The sequence below is a fragment of the Saimiri boliviensis genome, chromosome 1, assembly GCF_048565385.1.
Source record: "Saimiri boliviensis isolate mSaiBol1 chromosome 1, mSaiBol1.pri, whole genome shotgun sequence".
Classification (NCBI taxonomy): Eukaryota; Metazoa; Chordata; class Mammalia; order Primates; family Cebidae; genus Saimiri; species Saimiri boliviensis.
Window position 1 is genome coordinate 30,932,813 of NC_133449.1, and position 16,649 is coordinate 30,949,461.

Genomic DNA, 16,649 nt, shown 5'->3' on the forward strand with positions numbered 1-16,649 from the left:
TCAGCTCCAACTCATCATTGCCAGTGCCAGTAAAGTGTTGTCAGAGTTTTCCAACTTCTCGACAGAAGCGTAAGTCCAGATGATGATGTGAAACCTCCTGGCTTTTAACTGCTATCAACTAATTCAATACCCCCCACCACCAGCCCTCCAAAACATTGGATGGGGTAAATAAACAGGTCTGCAATCCAAATCCAGCCTGCCCCTTGCGAGTTTGCAACCTCTACTCGAGCCACCAATGTTTCCATAAGCACTGAAGTTTTCCTGGTTTCCATCTTCTAATGTGGGAACAGGTTTACCCAGCTAGGACAAAGGGGAAAGAATGCACCAGATTATATTAGGAGGGGCCTTGGACCCTAATATAGTTCAACACCCCTCATTTTGTAATTGAGAAAAGTGGAGCCAAGAGAAATTGCATGAACTGCCTACAGCAGGATGAGTTCATTGGTAAAGTGTGGGCTATAATACATCTACCTTACCTACATCGCTCCCAAGTGACATCCCTCACTGGGTTTCACAGGACAAGTGAATCAGAAAGCTGAGACATTTCTGGAGCGGTTGCGGGGTAGCTACTGCTAAGCCCAGAAGTTTCTAGGTAATGTGTAAAACAATGAACAAAGACACCGTGAGCAAGACTCTGGGTAATTTGCTGTGAGGAATACAAGTAAACAAGGCCTATTCCAGCTCCTCTAGAAAATGTAAGCAGGTGATTTGAACAAAGACTTGAGTGTTAAAAGATCTGGTCCTTCCTCTTGGGTTTCTGTTGAGTAACGTTGAGTCCTAGATAAAGGCATTTCAGTCCACCTGAGAGACAGCTACATTGCAACAGGAAAGTCGTTTCTGCAGCTATGCGCTGTACCTGTCTTTGGTTTCCCTCTCTAAGTGCTGTGCAAATGTTAATTAAACATAGATTATTTGAGAAGTGCTTTTAGTGTTTGAACTCAACTGGGCTGCATCAGATGATGATATTAATATCATTCCCCTGTTGGCAGAATGCTGTTTTTTAAAATAAAAACTCTTTTCCTTTTACAGTTTTTGCCACACAGACAATTTATTTTGCACATCCTCTGGCTATTTCACCTTTTGTGTCATCATTTTCATGAGACAAGTGAAAATAATATTTCTCTTATGCTCCAAGGAGCCAAATCCCTTTTTCTAGCTTGATCCGAAGAAGGCCAGTTGTAGCGTAATGGGAAAAAGCCTGATGTACAGTCCAAGTGCAAATCCTCAGGGAGAAATAATGCATCTCTTTGGGGAAAAAAATAGCTTATACTTATGAGGTAGGAGATTTTCAATTTATAAAGGTTTCCTGTTTCTTTCAATTGCCAGGATAACTGCATTCCAGAAAGGTTGGGCTTCCTGTATAAGGCAGAACCGCTCTCTTAGAGCTGGGATGTAGATTTTAAAATGATGAGTGACAAGCATCCCTCTCCATGCCCTGGACCACTGCCCTGGGGGTTTTAAAGCAGTGCAGATCAAAGGGTTAAAATGCATTATCCAGAGAGATGGAAAAGTTCCTCTCAGTGATTTCTTCCCCTATCATTGCTCTCAGGCCTGAATTCCAAATTGATTTCCTTAATAACTATTAAAGATCTTTTTAATTAAACCAGGCATCCTCTTCCTTGGCAAACTTTTCTTGATGACATCTCTGGTTAATTAAAGGTTTAAGCTGCAAAGATGTATTACATAAGAACAAGGGAAGCTGCTTTATGGCGCACCAGTGAAGGATCCTGCTGATTCCTGCTGCAGAAGCCAGGGCTATGCCAGAGAGCTGCTCTTGTTTCCCTTTACAGCGTTTCTTTTCTTTTAGAGGCCCCAGAAAGTGTTAATAATAAAAATGGTTTGGTGAGTGGGGGTTAATTTTTCTGTTTCCTAAGGTTCAGTTTCTCCTTTCATACTTGCCTGGTAAATGTTCATCAAGTGTTTTTCATTAAAAACATCACTCATTTTGATCACGATTCACTGATGCTGACAAAACATTTTACCTTTTCATCCAAAATTCCTGAGGTTGTTGATACATTTGGTAATCAAAGAACAATGAATAAAAACCTCTTTTCACCCATCAATAACATGCAACCACCTCTATAATAGAATGTACCAGGTTCTAACAAGAAGAAAAAAATCATATTTTATATATATGTTTACATATATGATGTTGCATATATATATATATATATATATATATATATATATATTTGTTGTTGTCATTGTTGTAAATTTCCCCAATTCATTTACCTTTTTCTTTTTCCTGGTTCATTTCTTTTTACCAGGACCCCTATTTAAAATGACAGAACAGAGTATGTCACTATGAAATGGAACTTTTTTTCATGAAAAGTTAAATACCTCTTACATTGGGAATCGAACCTGTGACCTTGACTTTGTTGTCATCATAGTTTAAAACACTGGGTCTCGAACCTAGATATACATTAGAATTATTTCTTTTTATTGCTGAGAATCACATGCCACTGCCCTAAGCCTGCTAAAATTCTATGGATGATGTCTCTAGGCACCCAAGTTTGGAAACCACTGATCTAATCAATATCTTCCAGTCCAATCAGTTCTCATTGGCCTCCCCGGAAGTGAGAAAGATGGTGCACTGTTTCAATATTTCAGTCTAACAAACAAATCAGACCTCACCAGTATCACACAGGAAAAGTGGCTCCAATTCTGATGAAACATCAAAGATGAGATTTAAAAGATTTTCTTTTATTTTCTTCTTAAACGGGAACCAGGAGCACAGACAATCCCATGCCATAATCAGTCATGTGGAGACACCACTCACAGATTGTCACTGGTCATAGTTCTATAGCTCTACATCAGTGGTTCTTAAAGTATTAGAGAGAATCAAAATCACTGGAAGAATTTATTTTACAGGGCACCTTATTATAAACATTTTCAAACATATGGAAAAATGGAACAATAGTATATTTGACACCCACACATGTAGTATACCTAGATTCAAAGAATGTTAATGTTTTGCCGTATATGTATGTGCCCACACACGCATGGGTTTATAATTGCTGAACCATTAAAAGGTAAATTACAGATGTCATAATATATAACACCTAAATAATAACGCTAAACAACCCAGAAGTACTTCAGTATGCATTCCCCAAAATTAGTAGCATCTACCAACATAACCGCGGCACCCTTAACACACCTAAATGAATTTAAAATAATGTCCTATGATCACATAACACCAGTTGTTAAGAAACTTAAGAAGATCAAAACAAAATAAAACAGCAAAGCTTCCAGGGCCAGATTCCCGGAATCTTTGATTCAGTTAGGTGATGCTTTGTGAAACGCTACTGTACACAACTAACCAATGAAGAATGTTGTCTTTCTAATAACTGAAAGGAAGTTCATTTTTTTGTAATTGAAAATTGCTTGGTTATTTGCATGGTACTTAACAGACACAATTTTATTGAATGCTCTTGGCAATGCTACCCTAAGAGAGATAGAGTGATGATAAAACTGGGGCCCAGGATTGGTGAGACCAGCCTAGGTTTTCTAGGTAGCTAACAGTGGTGGCTGTATTCCAACGCTAGTGTAATGGGAGGATACCAGGCTGGGAGTCTGAAACCAGAATTCTGGTTTTCTCTCCGCTCCTAACTCTGCCTATGTGATTTGGGGCATTGTACCATTGGACCAAACTTCTCTGGACTTTCATGTCTTCTTCTGAAAAGTGAAGAACTAAATCAGTAGTCTCCAAGAGACTTTCTATCTGGATCTTCCTTTTATGCAACACATTTCTGCCTTCTTTACTAAAACTCTTCATCCATCTCCATTTGGCCCCATACCAAATTTATATAGGGGCTTATTGAGTCATAAAGGAAATAACCACTATTAGAATATTGACGAGAAAGACATGAATTTGATGAAAATGTTACCACTTGCTATGGCCAAATACAGCAGAATGCTGGTCGTTTGCCTCTGATGCTTGCTGTCTTAAGCAGCCTATTAGAAAAAAGAGTGAGTTCCCACAGAAAGAGTTACAGGAGCTCAGGCCTCCTCTTCCTCACTCCCTTAAAAGAAAACTGCAAAAATCGAAGAGCACATCCTTGGCAAAGTCAACAACAACTCCTAAACATAAAGGATAAGTTCCATTAACTAGTCTCATTTCATTTCACAGGTGATCCCTGCTTCCCCAGCCTTTCCTGTATAACAAGAGCTCAGTGTTTCCCCAAATCTTTACCAGGTCCACTGGCATCTCCCAGCGCTGGTCCACCACAGACCTGGGGGCTGGTGGGTGGGGACCAAAGCTATTTAGATTCTTCACTTGGGGAGACTTTCATTTCAGACTCATTGTGTGAATTTTTTACAATCAGAACATAGTCATGCATTGCTTGTGTGATGAAAAATAAATAATTAAAATCACTGACGGCTGATGGGTTTTTCTTTGGACTCTCAAAGACCAAGTAATTTCCAGGGTTCAGCAAATGGCACTGCAGTTTTCACTAGTGTGTGTGGTGTGGGTGTGTGTGTTTGTGTGTGTGTTTGTGTGTGAGAGAGAGCGAGAGAATAAATTCAGGGCAAGGAGGTAGTATGAGATCCCATTTATAGAAACTGAATGGAAATGGCCCATTAATGCTAATACAACACCAATAATAATGTTTAAGCACTTAGATATAGACCATGTGTACATTAAGAGGCAATACGGAAAGTAAGGTTAGAAAATCCTGGAAGAAACTGGGCTAATACAAAAGGGTGTGAAAGATGTTGGGTAAAAACGAACTGCCCTACTTCATATTCTCTCTCTCAATCTCTCTCTCTCTGGCTCTCTCTCTCTCTCTGGCGCTCTCTCTCTCTCTCTCTCTCTCTCTCTCTCTCTCTCTCTCCCCCCTGCCCTTCTCCTGGCCTCTCATGACCTCTTTTATAATATTGTCTCTCCCTACCAGACACAGAGCCCCCTCATAGCTTCACTCATGACATGCCCCTGCCATAGGTGCTCTGAGGCAATAATACAAAGCACCTGGTTCCGAAGGTAATCAATATACTAGTCTTCCGTTACTGTTGCTCAGGGCTATGTGATGAAGATGAAGCCATCACCTGCAGCCTTTATGTCTTTTGAGCCTCGCCTCTATACCTCCACACCTTAGTGACAATATTGGGCATATTGAAAATACTCAACACTGTGGTTTTTCAATAATGTCTTAAAAACTGAGTATTGCCTTCCACTTTGGCATCCCTGCAAAAGAAAATATGAAGTGGGCGCTGGAAATAGAGCACTAACCCCACCCCTCAGTGACTATGTCACTGCTGCAGCCCTGGTGGGCATGTGACTTATGTTTGGCTATCTCTATCTGAGCCACTTTCTATCTTGGGGGAATTCTCCCACTTTGATGCGAGACTGAAACAGCCTTTGCCAACAGAGTTGAAAAACACTAGCTACTTCCTTTCTAGCCTCCCTTGCAGCTAAAGCCCAGATTTACACTCTGCCAATCAAGCTCTGGCAACAAACTTCTTACCTTAGAGCTGGTGAGACAAGAGAGAAGTGAGACTAGTGACAGAGGAAAGGTCTAATTCCCGGTGCAAAGCAGCACAGTGTTGGCAGCACGAGCAGAAGCAGACCAGCAGAGTTCCGGGATAGAAGTGGGGGTGCCGATCCTCGCATTCAGTTATCTGTGGGAGCAGCCATGGTTCCCTCATCACATCAGTTCTGCAGTCCGGTGTTAGGATCCCCTGTGGAAGCTTAGCCCTGGTTCTCTGTGAGCACCCAAAATTAATATTTTGTTCCTGCTTTATCAGCCAGGCTAATCTTCAGTTGCTTGCAAATCAGCATTTTTTTCAAGACAGAGTCTTACTCTGTCATCCAGGCTGGAGTGCAGTGGGGCAATCTCGGCTCACTGAACCTCCACCTCCCAGGTTTAAATAATTCTCCTGTCTCAGCCTCCTGAATAGCTGGGATTACAGGCTCATGCCACTATGTGCAGCTAATTTTTATATGTTTAATAGATACACGGTTTTACCATGTTGACTAGGCTGGTCTAGAACTCCTGACCTCATGATCCGCCCACCTCGGTCTGCCAAAGTGCTGGGATTATAGGCATGAGCCACCACGCCCCTCTGCAAATCAGCATTTTTCTTATTCATCAAGGTACCAAATCTCTCTGAAGCTCAGCTTCCTCATCTTTAGAATGAGGTAAATTCCTTGGGCACAGAAGGAGATAATGTATGTCAAGTGTCTGGCACCAGGGTATTCAATACACATTATTTCCCTTAAACACAAGCACAGCAGCAGTCATAACCCCAGCTACACTGCTGCATATATTCCTTGCTGACGTTTGAGTACTTGTGTGGCTCAAGGATGCATGCACTTCTAGAGAGATCTCATTTTATTGGTTGGTTTTTAAGCTATAGTGAGATCAGAAGGCCAGAAATAGATCAGACCCCACGTTTACACATAGAATTGCTCAGAAACATCAAAGAATAATTTGTATAAACTGAATCCAAGAAGGGGACCAGCTCTGCCCTCAGTTCAGAAAAATCACAACTCACATCTCCCCATTTTCCTGAACCCTCCAGACAAAACGGAATGACCCTGGCACAAATAAATGCTCTTGTAATGCTTTCAATAATATAATTCTTACCATTTTTGAGATTTGCTAATACTGGAATAAGAAACAGCTGCAGAGTTACTACCTCTTGTCATTTCTTTAGCTCCCAGGCTGGGTTTTGCACTTTGTGAAGGCCCCCGTGCTGCAAGGACAGTGCCATCAGGTGGTGGTGAAGAGCCACACTGACTAGGGAGACCAGGCTGGAATTCTAGGTAGCTCATAGCTAACTGCTGTAGACTAGCTTTGTGGGTTTAGAAATGGAATCTGTTAAGTGCAAAAAAGTAAAAACCCTCTAACTGGCTTATGCTAAAGGGGACAATTCATTAGATACATGGCAGAGTATCTTACAGCACCCAAGGAAGTAGGATGGTCAGATACTGAGATTCCTCTCTCCTTTTCTCTAGGACTACATGAAGCTTGTCCCTAATCCTCTCAGCCACCCACTTCACTCCTTCCCCTGAATGTCCACAGGGATTATTCTCCTCTTTCACCTTCCTGCCCTCTTTCTCTGAAATAGCAGCCTCTCAATCCCATCAATCTCTATTGCCTCAGCAGCTTTATTTTCCTTCATAGCACTTATTACTGCCTGAGCATGTAATATGCTTATTTATTTCTTGTCTCTCCTTCGCCTCTCTAGAATGTAAATTCCATGAGGAAAGGAACTTTGTTTTATTCACTGTTGTATCATCTGTGCTCAGAAGAGGGTGTGGCTTACAGAAGGCACTCAGTAAAACTTTGATAAGAAATGAATGAATGAATGAATGAATGAATGAATTCTCTTTCTTGTTTCTGGGTTCTCATGGAAAAATAATGGCCGCCTAACCCCAAGTCTCTGTGACTTCTTCTCTCACTTTATCCAAGCTTTTAATACTAATTTATTTTCTTTTTTATTTATTGATTTATTTTTTTTGAGACGGAGTTTCGCTCTTGTTACCCAGGCTGGAGTGCAATGGCACTATCTCGGCTCACCGCAACCTCCGCCTCCTGGGTTCAGGCAATTCTCCTGCCTCAGCCTCCTGAGTAGCTCGGATTACAGGCACGCACCACCATGCCCAGCTAATTTTTTGTATTTTTAGTAGAGATGGGGTTTCACCATGTTGACCAGGATGGTCTCGATCTCTTGACCTCGTGATCCACCCGCCTCGGCCTCCCAAAGTGCTGGGATTACAGGCTTGAGCCACCGCGCCCGGCCTAATTTATTTTCTTAGTGCTAAATCTTGAAGACAGAAAGTGTCTGATTGGCTTAGTGCAGGCTACAAAAGAGTTCCTTTGAAGTCCATCAGAAAACTTATGGTTCAGGAATAGGGCTCAGAGCATGTTTTGTGTTTTCACAGCCAGGACTAGGAAAAAATAATTTGCATCCTTAAGTTAAAAACCATTATGTACTCTTTTGTATAAAATAAACTTAGACATCAATAATCTTTGGAGAACTTGGACAATCACAAATTATTTTTGTTATTACACATACATACACGTATTTAAACCAAAAAACTTACACAAAACACACGTCTGTGACTTTCTTCCTGAATTCCCAACTGTTTCCATCAAAGCCCTTCTAAGCGGATCTTTTCAGGATCCCTGATTAGAAGGTTAGCCTCCACATGGGTTCTGAACCCTAACTCCGCAAATGAGCCTCACCTGTGATTGATCCTTGATGCTGTGGTTTCCTTTTCTTCGAAGGCAGCATTCCAGTATTTAGCTGCTGGTCTTCTGTTTGGTTATGAGATGAACTATTTTCATCCATCACTGCCCCACACCCATTATCTGTGGTTTTTTTTTTTTTTTTTTTCCAATTAGCTTTAAAATTGGACATACTTTGCTGTAAAACTCTGCGTTTCTCTTTGACCCATTCCTCACCAAAAAGAAAATCATTCTAATCAGTTTCCTCTTCTGTTAAGTCAAGCCTGGGTGCAATCACTGTTGCATTAATTAATTAACAGACTCTTGGTCTGGTTGCCCTGGCAATGCCCACCAAAGCAGCAGAACCTTTCCAGCAGAAGAGCACATCAAGCAGTCAATTAACTGTTTTCTTCACATGCAGAAGCCAAGAGCACAGAGAACCTGCTACAGAAATGGGCTCCCAGGGGAGGCTCAGGAAACACTTGCTGACTGGCTGACAACATGTAGGCCGGCAACGTGGGTGCTGAGTCTGCAGCCTTGAACATCTGAAGGCGTTTAGAGCTAGTGGCTGAGACACTGTCCAAGGGGAATAGCAGCCAGCGTAATTTTATAGGAGCCTCCAGTGTAGTGCCAATCCCTTAGAAATAATCTAGAAAAGCAGAGAAAGAGGGCCCATAAGCCCTTAGGTAAGGTGAGGCTGCTACTGGGGAGGTAACCAGACCAATTCATTTCCTGGTCATTTCCGCTACCACCTCCCAAGGTCACAAAGAAGAGTCTCCACTTGGGACCTTGGTGTTGAGGGCTCCACCATATTGGATCCTTGGTGTTGTGGGTTTCTCATTGCAGGGCATTAGCCTGACTCATGCTAGGTCAGATGTCCAGTCAGGAGAATCTCCCCGAGTCAAGCTGAGTAATAGAGAATGCCACTATATACATACACACGAGAACTAGCTTCCAGTTTACTTACAGATGAGCATGATATTTCCAGCTCATTTCTTCCAAGGCTGTGTTCTTGGTTCCTTTGGGAAAGTTGGGTTTTCTCAGGCACATCTCCAATTCAGGCTGGAATGGTTTGCCCCATTGCATGTTCAATCACCAATTGCTTCTCAAATTTCTTTTGAATATCGAGAACACAGAGAGAGATACACTTAAGCTAAGCTAGCCCACTTAAAGGAGAGTTTATTGAACAAATACAGAACTCACAGTTACTTGATCCAGCCAGGCAGGCCTCTTGGAAACAGAATCCAAGAAACTGGTAGGCACAGGGCCCAAGCTGCTGTTCTCCCTGATGCCAACAGTCCTGGATCTCTGCCTTTCTATGACCTGGGCTATCTTCTGTCTACAGATCTGCTTCCTCATCTCTCGTTTCTGCTCCCATAACTTCAGCTTGGGCTTGCCTGGGAGCCAATTCTGGTCCCATTTCTATATATGCCTTAGGCCCAGGTTCTGATAAATAACTCTCCTAGTACCTTGCTATTCTGGTTTCAGATTTTTTTTTTTTTTTTAAGATAGACTCTTGCTCTGTCACCCAGGCTGGAGTTCAGTGGCTTGATCTCAGCTCACTACAACCCCTGCTCCTGGGTTTAAGTGATTCTCCCTGAGTAGCTGGGATTACAGGCATGCACCACCACACTCGGCTAATTTTTGTATTTTTAGTAGAGACAGGGTTTCACCATGTTTGTCAGGCTGCTCTCGAACTCCTGACCTGGTGATCTGCCTGCCTTGGCCTCCAAATGTGCTGGGATTGCAGGCGTGAGCCACTCTGCCAGGCCCCAATTTCAGATTTTAAAAGAAGAATCTGATTGGCTCACTTCTGCTCAGGAAACTGCTCTAGCCCACGCAATCATATGAGAAGTAAGGGAGGACAGCACATTGCAGTTATGACTGTCTTGGACAACCTCCTTCACTGGGGCTGCCGGCAATTGCCTGAAAGGGAAGCTTGGTTGTGGGCTCAGGAACCCTAGCCTATGTCAATGGCAGCTTCTAGGATTAGAATCTCTTGACCCTTTTTATTCCTGTAGTCTCTGGGTACTGCTGCCCTTCATTCCATCCTTCTTCTTCCATGTTTTCTTTTTACCTTTTGAACATCCTTTTTCAGAATGTGTTCTTTATTTTCCCATCACCTCCCCACTCCAAGCCAGATCTACTCTTACATTATATTGTTAGTTTTCAGTGTTTGATGGAGGGTATGTAGTCTCAATCCAGAAACTCTAAATTTTTTGTGTTTTCTCAGGCACAGCCCTCCACATTCCACTTACCTAATCATAGCAGTCACCTTCTCGCTCTCTGAAAAACTGTGTCTCATCGACATAGTACTCTAGAGCCATCTGTTTACTGAAGTCTGTTCCATAAGTCATTTATCAGCAAAATTTACTTTCTTAGAATATTTTGAGGACCTAAATTTAATGAAGATAGTTGTATTGCAATTAATCAGTATAGTTCTTGAGTCCAAGTTAAGCCATGAACTAATGTTCACAAAGTTTTCAATTCTGACTAATTACAGGTATTGATCGACTTACGACCTATGCAACTTACGATCATTCGACTTTAAGACCACAATCGCTAGCCATGACTGCTCCGCGTCTGGCAGAGCAAACGTTGCCCAGCTGGGCGTACGACAGTGTGGACCAGCTTCTGGCAGCACTACCATCTCTGCATGCACCATTTCAACTGTATATATAGCCTACTCAACTTACGACCAAATCGTGTTACGACCGTTCCACTGTCCCGACTGTGGTCCTAAGTCGAGCACTAGCTGTAACTAGAGACCAGTTGCCTAATTCTGATTCCCAGGACATAATGAAACCGGATGCTTTCTGAGTGGGTTCAAAACGAGAGCCCCCAACCCAAAGTAAAAACTGCACATCCTTTATTCATTATTACTCCTTTATTCACTCACCAAATGTATACCAAGCACTTGGTATGTGTTAAGTCTTAGCAGCTAAGGTGAAGAAGACAGAGTGAACAAAACAGACAAAGGCTTGCTCTTGTGGAGACAAACATGACTAAGGTACCTGTAATACTGACCTCAGTCCAGGGACTACACCTCTCACCCCGCCCATCCCTTCACACTCCACTTACCCAGTCATTACTCTCACCTTCTTGCTCACTAGAAAATATTTGTCTTCAAACCTCACAGTAACATAGTACTTTATACCCATCTGCCTACTGAGCTCAAGAGTAGACTTTCCTGAGAAAGTGAGATTTGTACTCAGTGCTGAAAACAAAGTTAGCTAGTCCAGCAGCGGTGATGGGAAGAGAATTCCAGGCATATGCAAAGACCCAGTGGTCAGAGGAGGCATGTTGCATTCAAGGAATTGCAGGAAGACCTGGGTGAGAGGCCAACACAAGAGGAGGCTGGAGAAGGAGAGGAGGCAGTCAGACCCAACAGAGCCCTTGAGGTCGTGTTAGGAGCTCTCAGCTTTACTCTAATAGCACAGAGATGCAGTACTGCTGAAGGGTTTTAAGTGGGAGTGCAGGTGAGTAAGGAGTACAGAGGCATGATGTCACATTCATGTGTTCAAAAGCCCCCTTTGGCCACGAAAAAGCAATTTTCTAGAAGGAGCTAGAATAGTATAGACAGGCCAACAACAGGCTAGCTTTTTGGCTGATAAAAGCAAGATAATGGAGGCGGGACTGGAACAATTGTGGCTGAGATGGGAAAAGGGATGGATTTCTGAGATATTAGAGGTAAAACCATCAAAACTTCTAAATTACGGAGAGAGCTAAGGCACATACATAACAGATAACAGAATTAATCTGCTTTAAATGACATAGACAAACTGGTTGGAGCGAAGGGCAGTGTTAGCTTTAACTGGGGAAGGCTTCAGAGAGAACATGGCATTTGAACTGGGACTTATTGAAAGATAGTTAGATTTGGACGTGCTGGAGTGCAGGGAGGGAATGGGAGTTTCAGATCTCCCTAAGGAATATGTTTGAAGGTTCAGACGATAGGCTATTGTGGTGATATACTTTGTACATAGCCTTCTAATTACCATGAGGAGTAAAACTTGAAAAAATAAGTCAGGTAATACTGAAAGTGTACAGAGGTACTCATTTGATATCTGCCAGTGTGTGTTGGTTACCTCTTTTGTCACAGGCATTGTGAGTACACACAAGTTGACACCACACAGGTCATGCCCTAAAAATCCTTACGGTACAAGTTCCTTGCTTTTGTAGCTCGTGAAACAGTCTCTAAGCAGAATTTGAAAAGCACCAGCATCAATGACAACTGGGAAGCTTGCTCAAAGTACAGATTCCCAGACTTCTCCCAAGACCAACTGAATCTGGCTCTGTAGACCAAAAGCCCAGAGTCTTCTAAAGAAAACTCACAGGGGGTACACATGCCACCTCAAGCTTGAAAATGAGAGTGAGAAACAAAGGAACATGTGTTTTAAGAACAAACATGTTCAGTATGTGACATCTACATATTATTTTAATTCTCCCAATGACACTACCATGTTTGTATTATTATTATTATTATTATTATTATTATTATTATTATTATTATTTTGAGACAGGGTCTCAATCTGCTGCCCAGGCTAAAGCTCAACAATGCAATTGTGGCTCACTGCAGCCTCCATCTTCCGGCTTGAGCCATCCTCCTGCCTCAGCCTCTCAAGTAGCTGAGACTACAGCCACATGACACCATGCCTGGCTAAGTTTTTTAATTTTTAGTGGCAAGAAGTTCTTGCTATGTTATCCAGGATGATCTCAAATTCCTGAACTCAAATGATCCTCCCACTTTGGCCTCCCAAAGTGCTGGGATGACAGGTGTGAGGCACCATGTCCTGCCTGATGTTTATATTATTATTTCCATTTGACAAAGAAACCTCCATGCAGAGAAGTTAAGGGATTTACCTAATGATACAGCTCCAATACTACAAAATAGAGATTTTGAAGGTGAGATCTCCTCTCTCACAAAATAAATTAAAAAAAAAAATATGGTCTAACCCTCAAAAACTGAGAGCAGTTCACCAAGAGAACATTGGTCCATGTGATGAAAATGTCCCCATGGAGATCTAGTTGTATTTCCCCAACACAAATAATTAGGTGTAGATTCTATGATTGTCTATAAAACAAGGGAAAAGGAAAGGGGAGATGGAGAAGAAAGAGGAACTGACTTCCAGATTGGGAAACTGAGCCAGGTGGAACTGAAAGTCACCAGAAGAGTCACATGGGAAATTTACACGTTCTCACATGGCAAAGTCATTGATTTGCAGCGGAACTGCCCCTCTAGCATAGAGACTCAGCTGGAATTTAGTGGGCTTGAATCACAGACCCAACAAAGCTACTTCTAATAGGGAAGAACAGCAAGCAAAAATATCAACACCCTTTCTTCCTCCTCCACTGCCATTTAAATATAAACTTCTAGGTCAGGCACTCCCTGGTTTTTCCTGGATTGCAGACCATATCCAGCAAAGCAGACACCAAATCTGCAATTAAGCCATTGGGTGTTATGAGGAAAGAATTGCCAGGCAGAATAAATAGGCCCCAGGACTGGAACAGATGAGAGCAGAGGTTTAATTCTGTTTTGCTGGGGAAGATTGGCAAGCATGTCCCAACTGAAGCAGATCATTGCAATGGAGGTAAAATATTTCATAGGATATTTTCAGAGGGAAATGCATGCAGGGGAAACTGTTCCAATTTAAAAAAAAAACTTTGCATTAACAAACTAGGTAGCAGCATGTGGGTAATTGATGCATATGCATGAGAGCACAATTAAGAACTATAAGACCCGGAAGATTTTCAAGCTCTATTGCAATTATAAACCATGAAAAAATATACTTCCTTGGGGTTTAGGGCTATTATTCAAGCATCTCTTCTCATTATGGTAGCTGGAACTTACATAGCACTGTGCAGAAGTGGAATAAACAAAAGATGAGCTGTCATAAACTAACAATGATTCCTGGCTTTGTGCCTTGATCTCTATATGTATCAGTTTCCTATTGCTGCTGTAACAAATTACTCCATACTTAGAGGCTTAAAATAATATAATATTTTTCTCTTACAGTTTTAGAGGTCAGAAGTCTCAAATGAGTCTTACAGGGCAAAAGCAAAATGTCAGCAAAAGTGGTTCCTTCTGAAGGCTCCAAGGAAGAACTCATTTTTCGCCTCCTCTAACTTGCAGTCCTTGACTCTTGGCCCCTCCCTCTATCTTCAAGGCCAGCAATAAAACATCTTCAAGTCTAGAGAGAGTTTCTGCCATCACCTCACTTTCTGCCCCTCTGATCTGCCTCCCTCTTACAAGGACTCCTATGATGACATCAGACTTACCTGAGTAATCCAGGAGAACCTTCCCATCTCGACATCCTTAACTTAATCACAGCTGCAAAGACTCCTTTGCTATAAGATGACATTGCCACAAGATCCAAAGATTAGAACATGAACATCTTTGGGGAGCATTGTTCAGCCTACGACACTATAGAAATCCTATGAAGTAGATGCATAAACCCAATTTTTCAGATAAAGAAACTAAACTTGTGTCAAGAACCCTTGTGACCTGTGTTGGGTCACTTTATGCATGTGCCCCTTTGATATTTACTGCATGCTCTCTCTGCTGCAGACACTGCACTACACAGAGTAGGGGAAAGTCTACCTTAAGGAGCTTCTACACTAGTGAAAATAGCAAACAGTTATTTTAAAATTCACTTTTTAAATAGCTGTTTATAGATATAGGCAGACTTGTATAAATATAGGCATACTTGTGTTGTAAAGGAAATAAACAGGGTATTAGGAAAGAAAAATAACAGAGCAGTCAACATGTAAATTTAAGGGTAGGGAGGTCAGGGGAAGCCTGTTTTAAAAAGTGGTGTTTATGCCAAGACCTGGAGAAGCATAGGAGTAAACTGTCAAAAAGAGACTGAACAGCATTTCATTCTGAGGGAACAGCAAGTGCAGATACCCTTGAGTGGAGAGGAATGACTTCAAGAAGAGCAGCGTGGCTGGAGTATGGTGAATAAAAGTCATCTCCTCCTGGAAGCCTTCCTGGCCCTGGGTTGTGAGCTTTCCTTGGATTTGCATGACCCCTAACACTCATCCCTTATCAGATCACTGCACTAATTCTAACTCCCTGGATATCTGGGACTCCTTGACTAGACTGTAAACCACAGAGAGCCGGGACAGGGTCTATTTATCCCTGAATGCCCAGTTTTGCACAGTTCCTGGCATAGAGTAGGTGCCCATTAAATACTCATTGACTAAATGTGTGAATGAGCAATATGCAAATCTCTCCTGTCATAAAACTCCCTGTGCTCAAGTGTGATCAGGACACAGTGATTGACATTTACAATTCTGCTGTGCAGAAAAGCATTACTCCTTTTTTTCTCTATAACTGATCTAATCTCCCTCCAAGCCTTCGAAGCCTCCTCGTCTCAATCCTGCCCTCCATCTGTTAGATAGCATGGAGGAAAAGACGATATTTAGTGAATCCAATTCAGATTTTAGTTTATCTATTAGTAGCCTCTTTGTGTAACTTCACACTCTTTGGTTTACTCAGTCTTTCAGATTTCTGACCCCTTCTCACCCAGGTAGAAGCCAGGAAAATGAAGGGGTTTCTTCAGCTTGTGAGGCAGCATCCCCCAAAGCCCCTGCTCAATAAAAACTTTGAATTCTTCCATCTTTGAATAAAAGCTGTTTGGAGACAATAACTGTGTCCTATCGGGTACTATTGATAGCAAAGAAAGTATGGAATGAATTTCTCATGTTTATTTCCTATGTTATCAATATTATTTTTAATTATGAGTAACAGACCACATCCCAAGAGAGTCAGCATCCTGGGACTAACTAGTAAAAAATATAAAAATGGCTGGTAAAACAGTATTTCTTAGTCTCGTTCCCCTTACCTGTAAAACATGGAGAGTAAATGCTGCCCTGTCCTACTGGGAAATATTCTTACTGGATTCAATTTACAAAATCATAGTGAAAAAAACATGTTGGGGAGGGAAGATTTAAAAATACAGGAAAGTAAGCGCAACCACCCACCCCACTCCCACACTGCACCCCTAATCTGATTTATCCTCCCAGCATTATCATTTTGTTATAGATCGAGATCCAACAGAGTCATATCCCAGTTATTCCCCCTAGATTTCTAGAACTTTCATGTGTTCTGATCATGCCTCCATCTCCAACATCGACTCTCAATCTTTCTGGTTTTTTTACCTTCACCAATCTACTTTAATTTTCCCTGCCTCAGCTTCCCTACCTACGTCACTATTGTTAGCAGATAATTAAATGACCATGCCATGACACAGGTCAGAGGGTAGTTGTTCAATGCACGTCAGTTACTTCCGGGTTAGGAAGCCTACCTCCTCTGCACTCTGGTCATGTTCCATGAATTTCTTCCTCCAGCCTCTGCTCTGAGCCTGGGAGGCCTTCCCATCTGAGACTTCTCCAGGAATCCTTCCCCTCTTCATAAGCCCAGGGCAAGTTTCTCTCCAGAAGCCGTGTCAGTATTAATTCTTCAGCCCACACTAA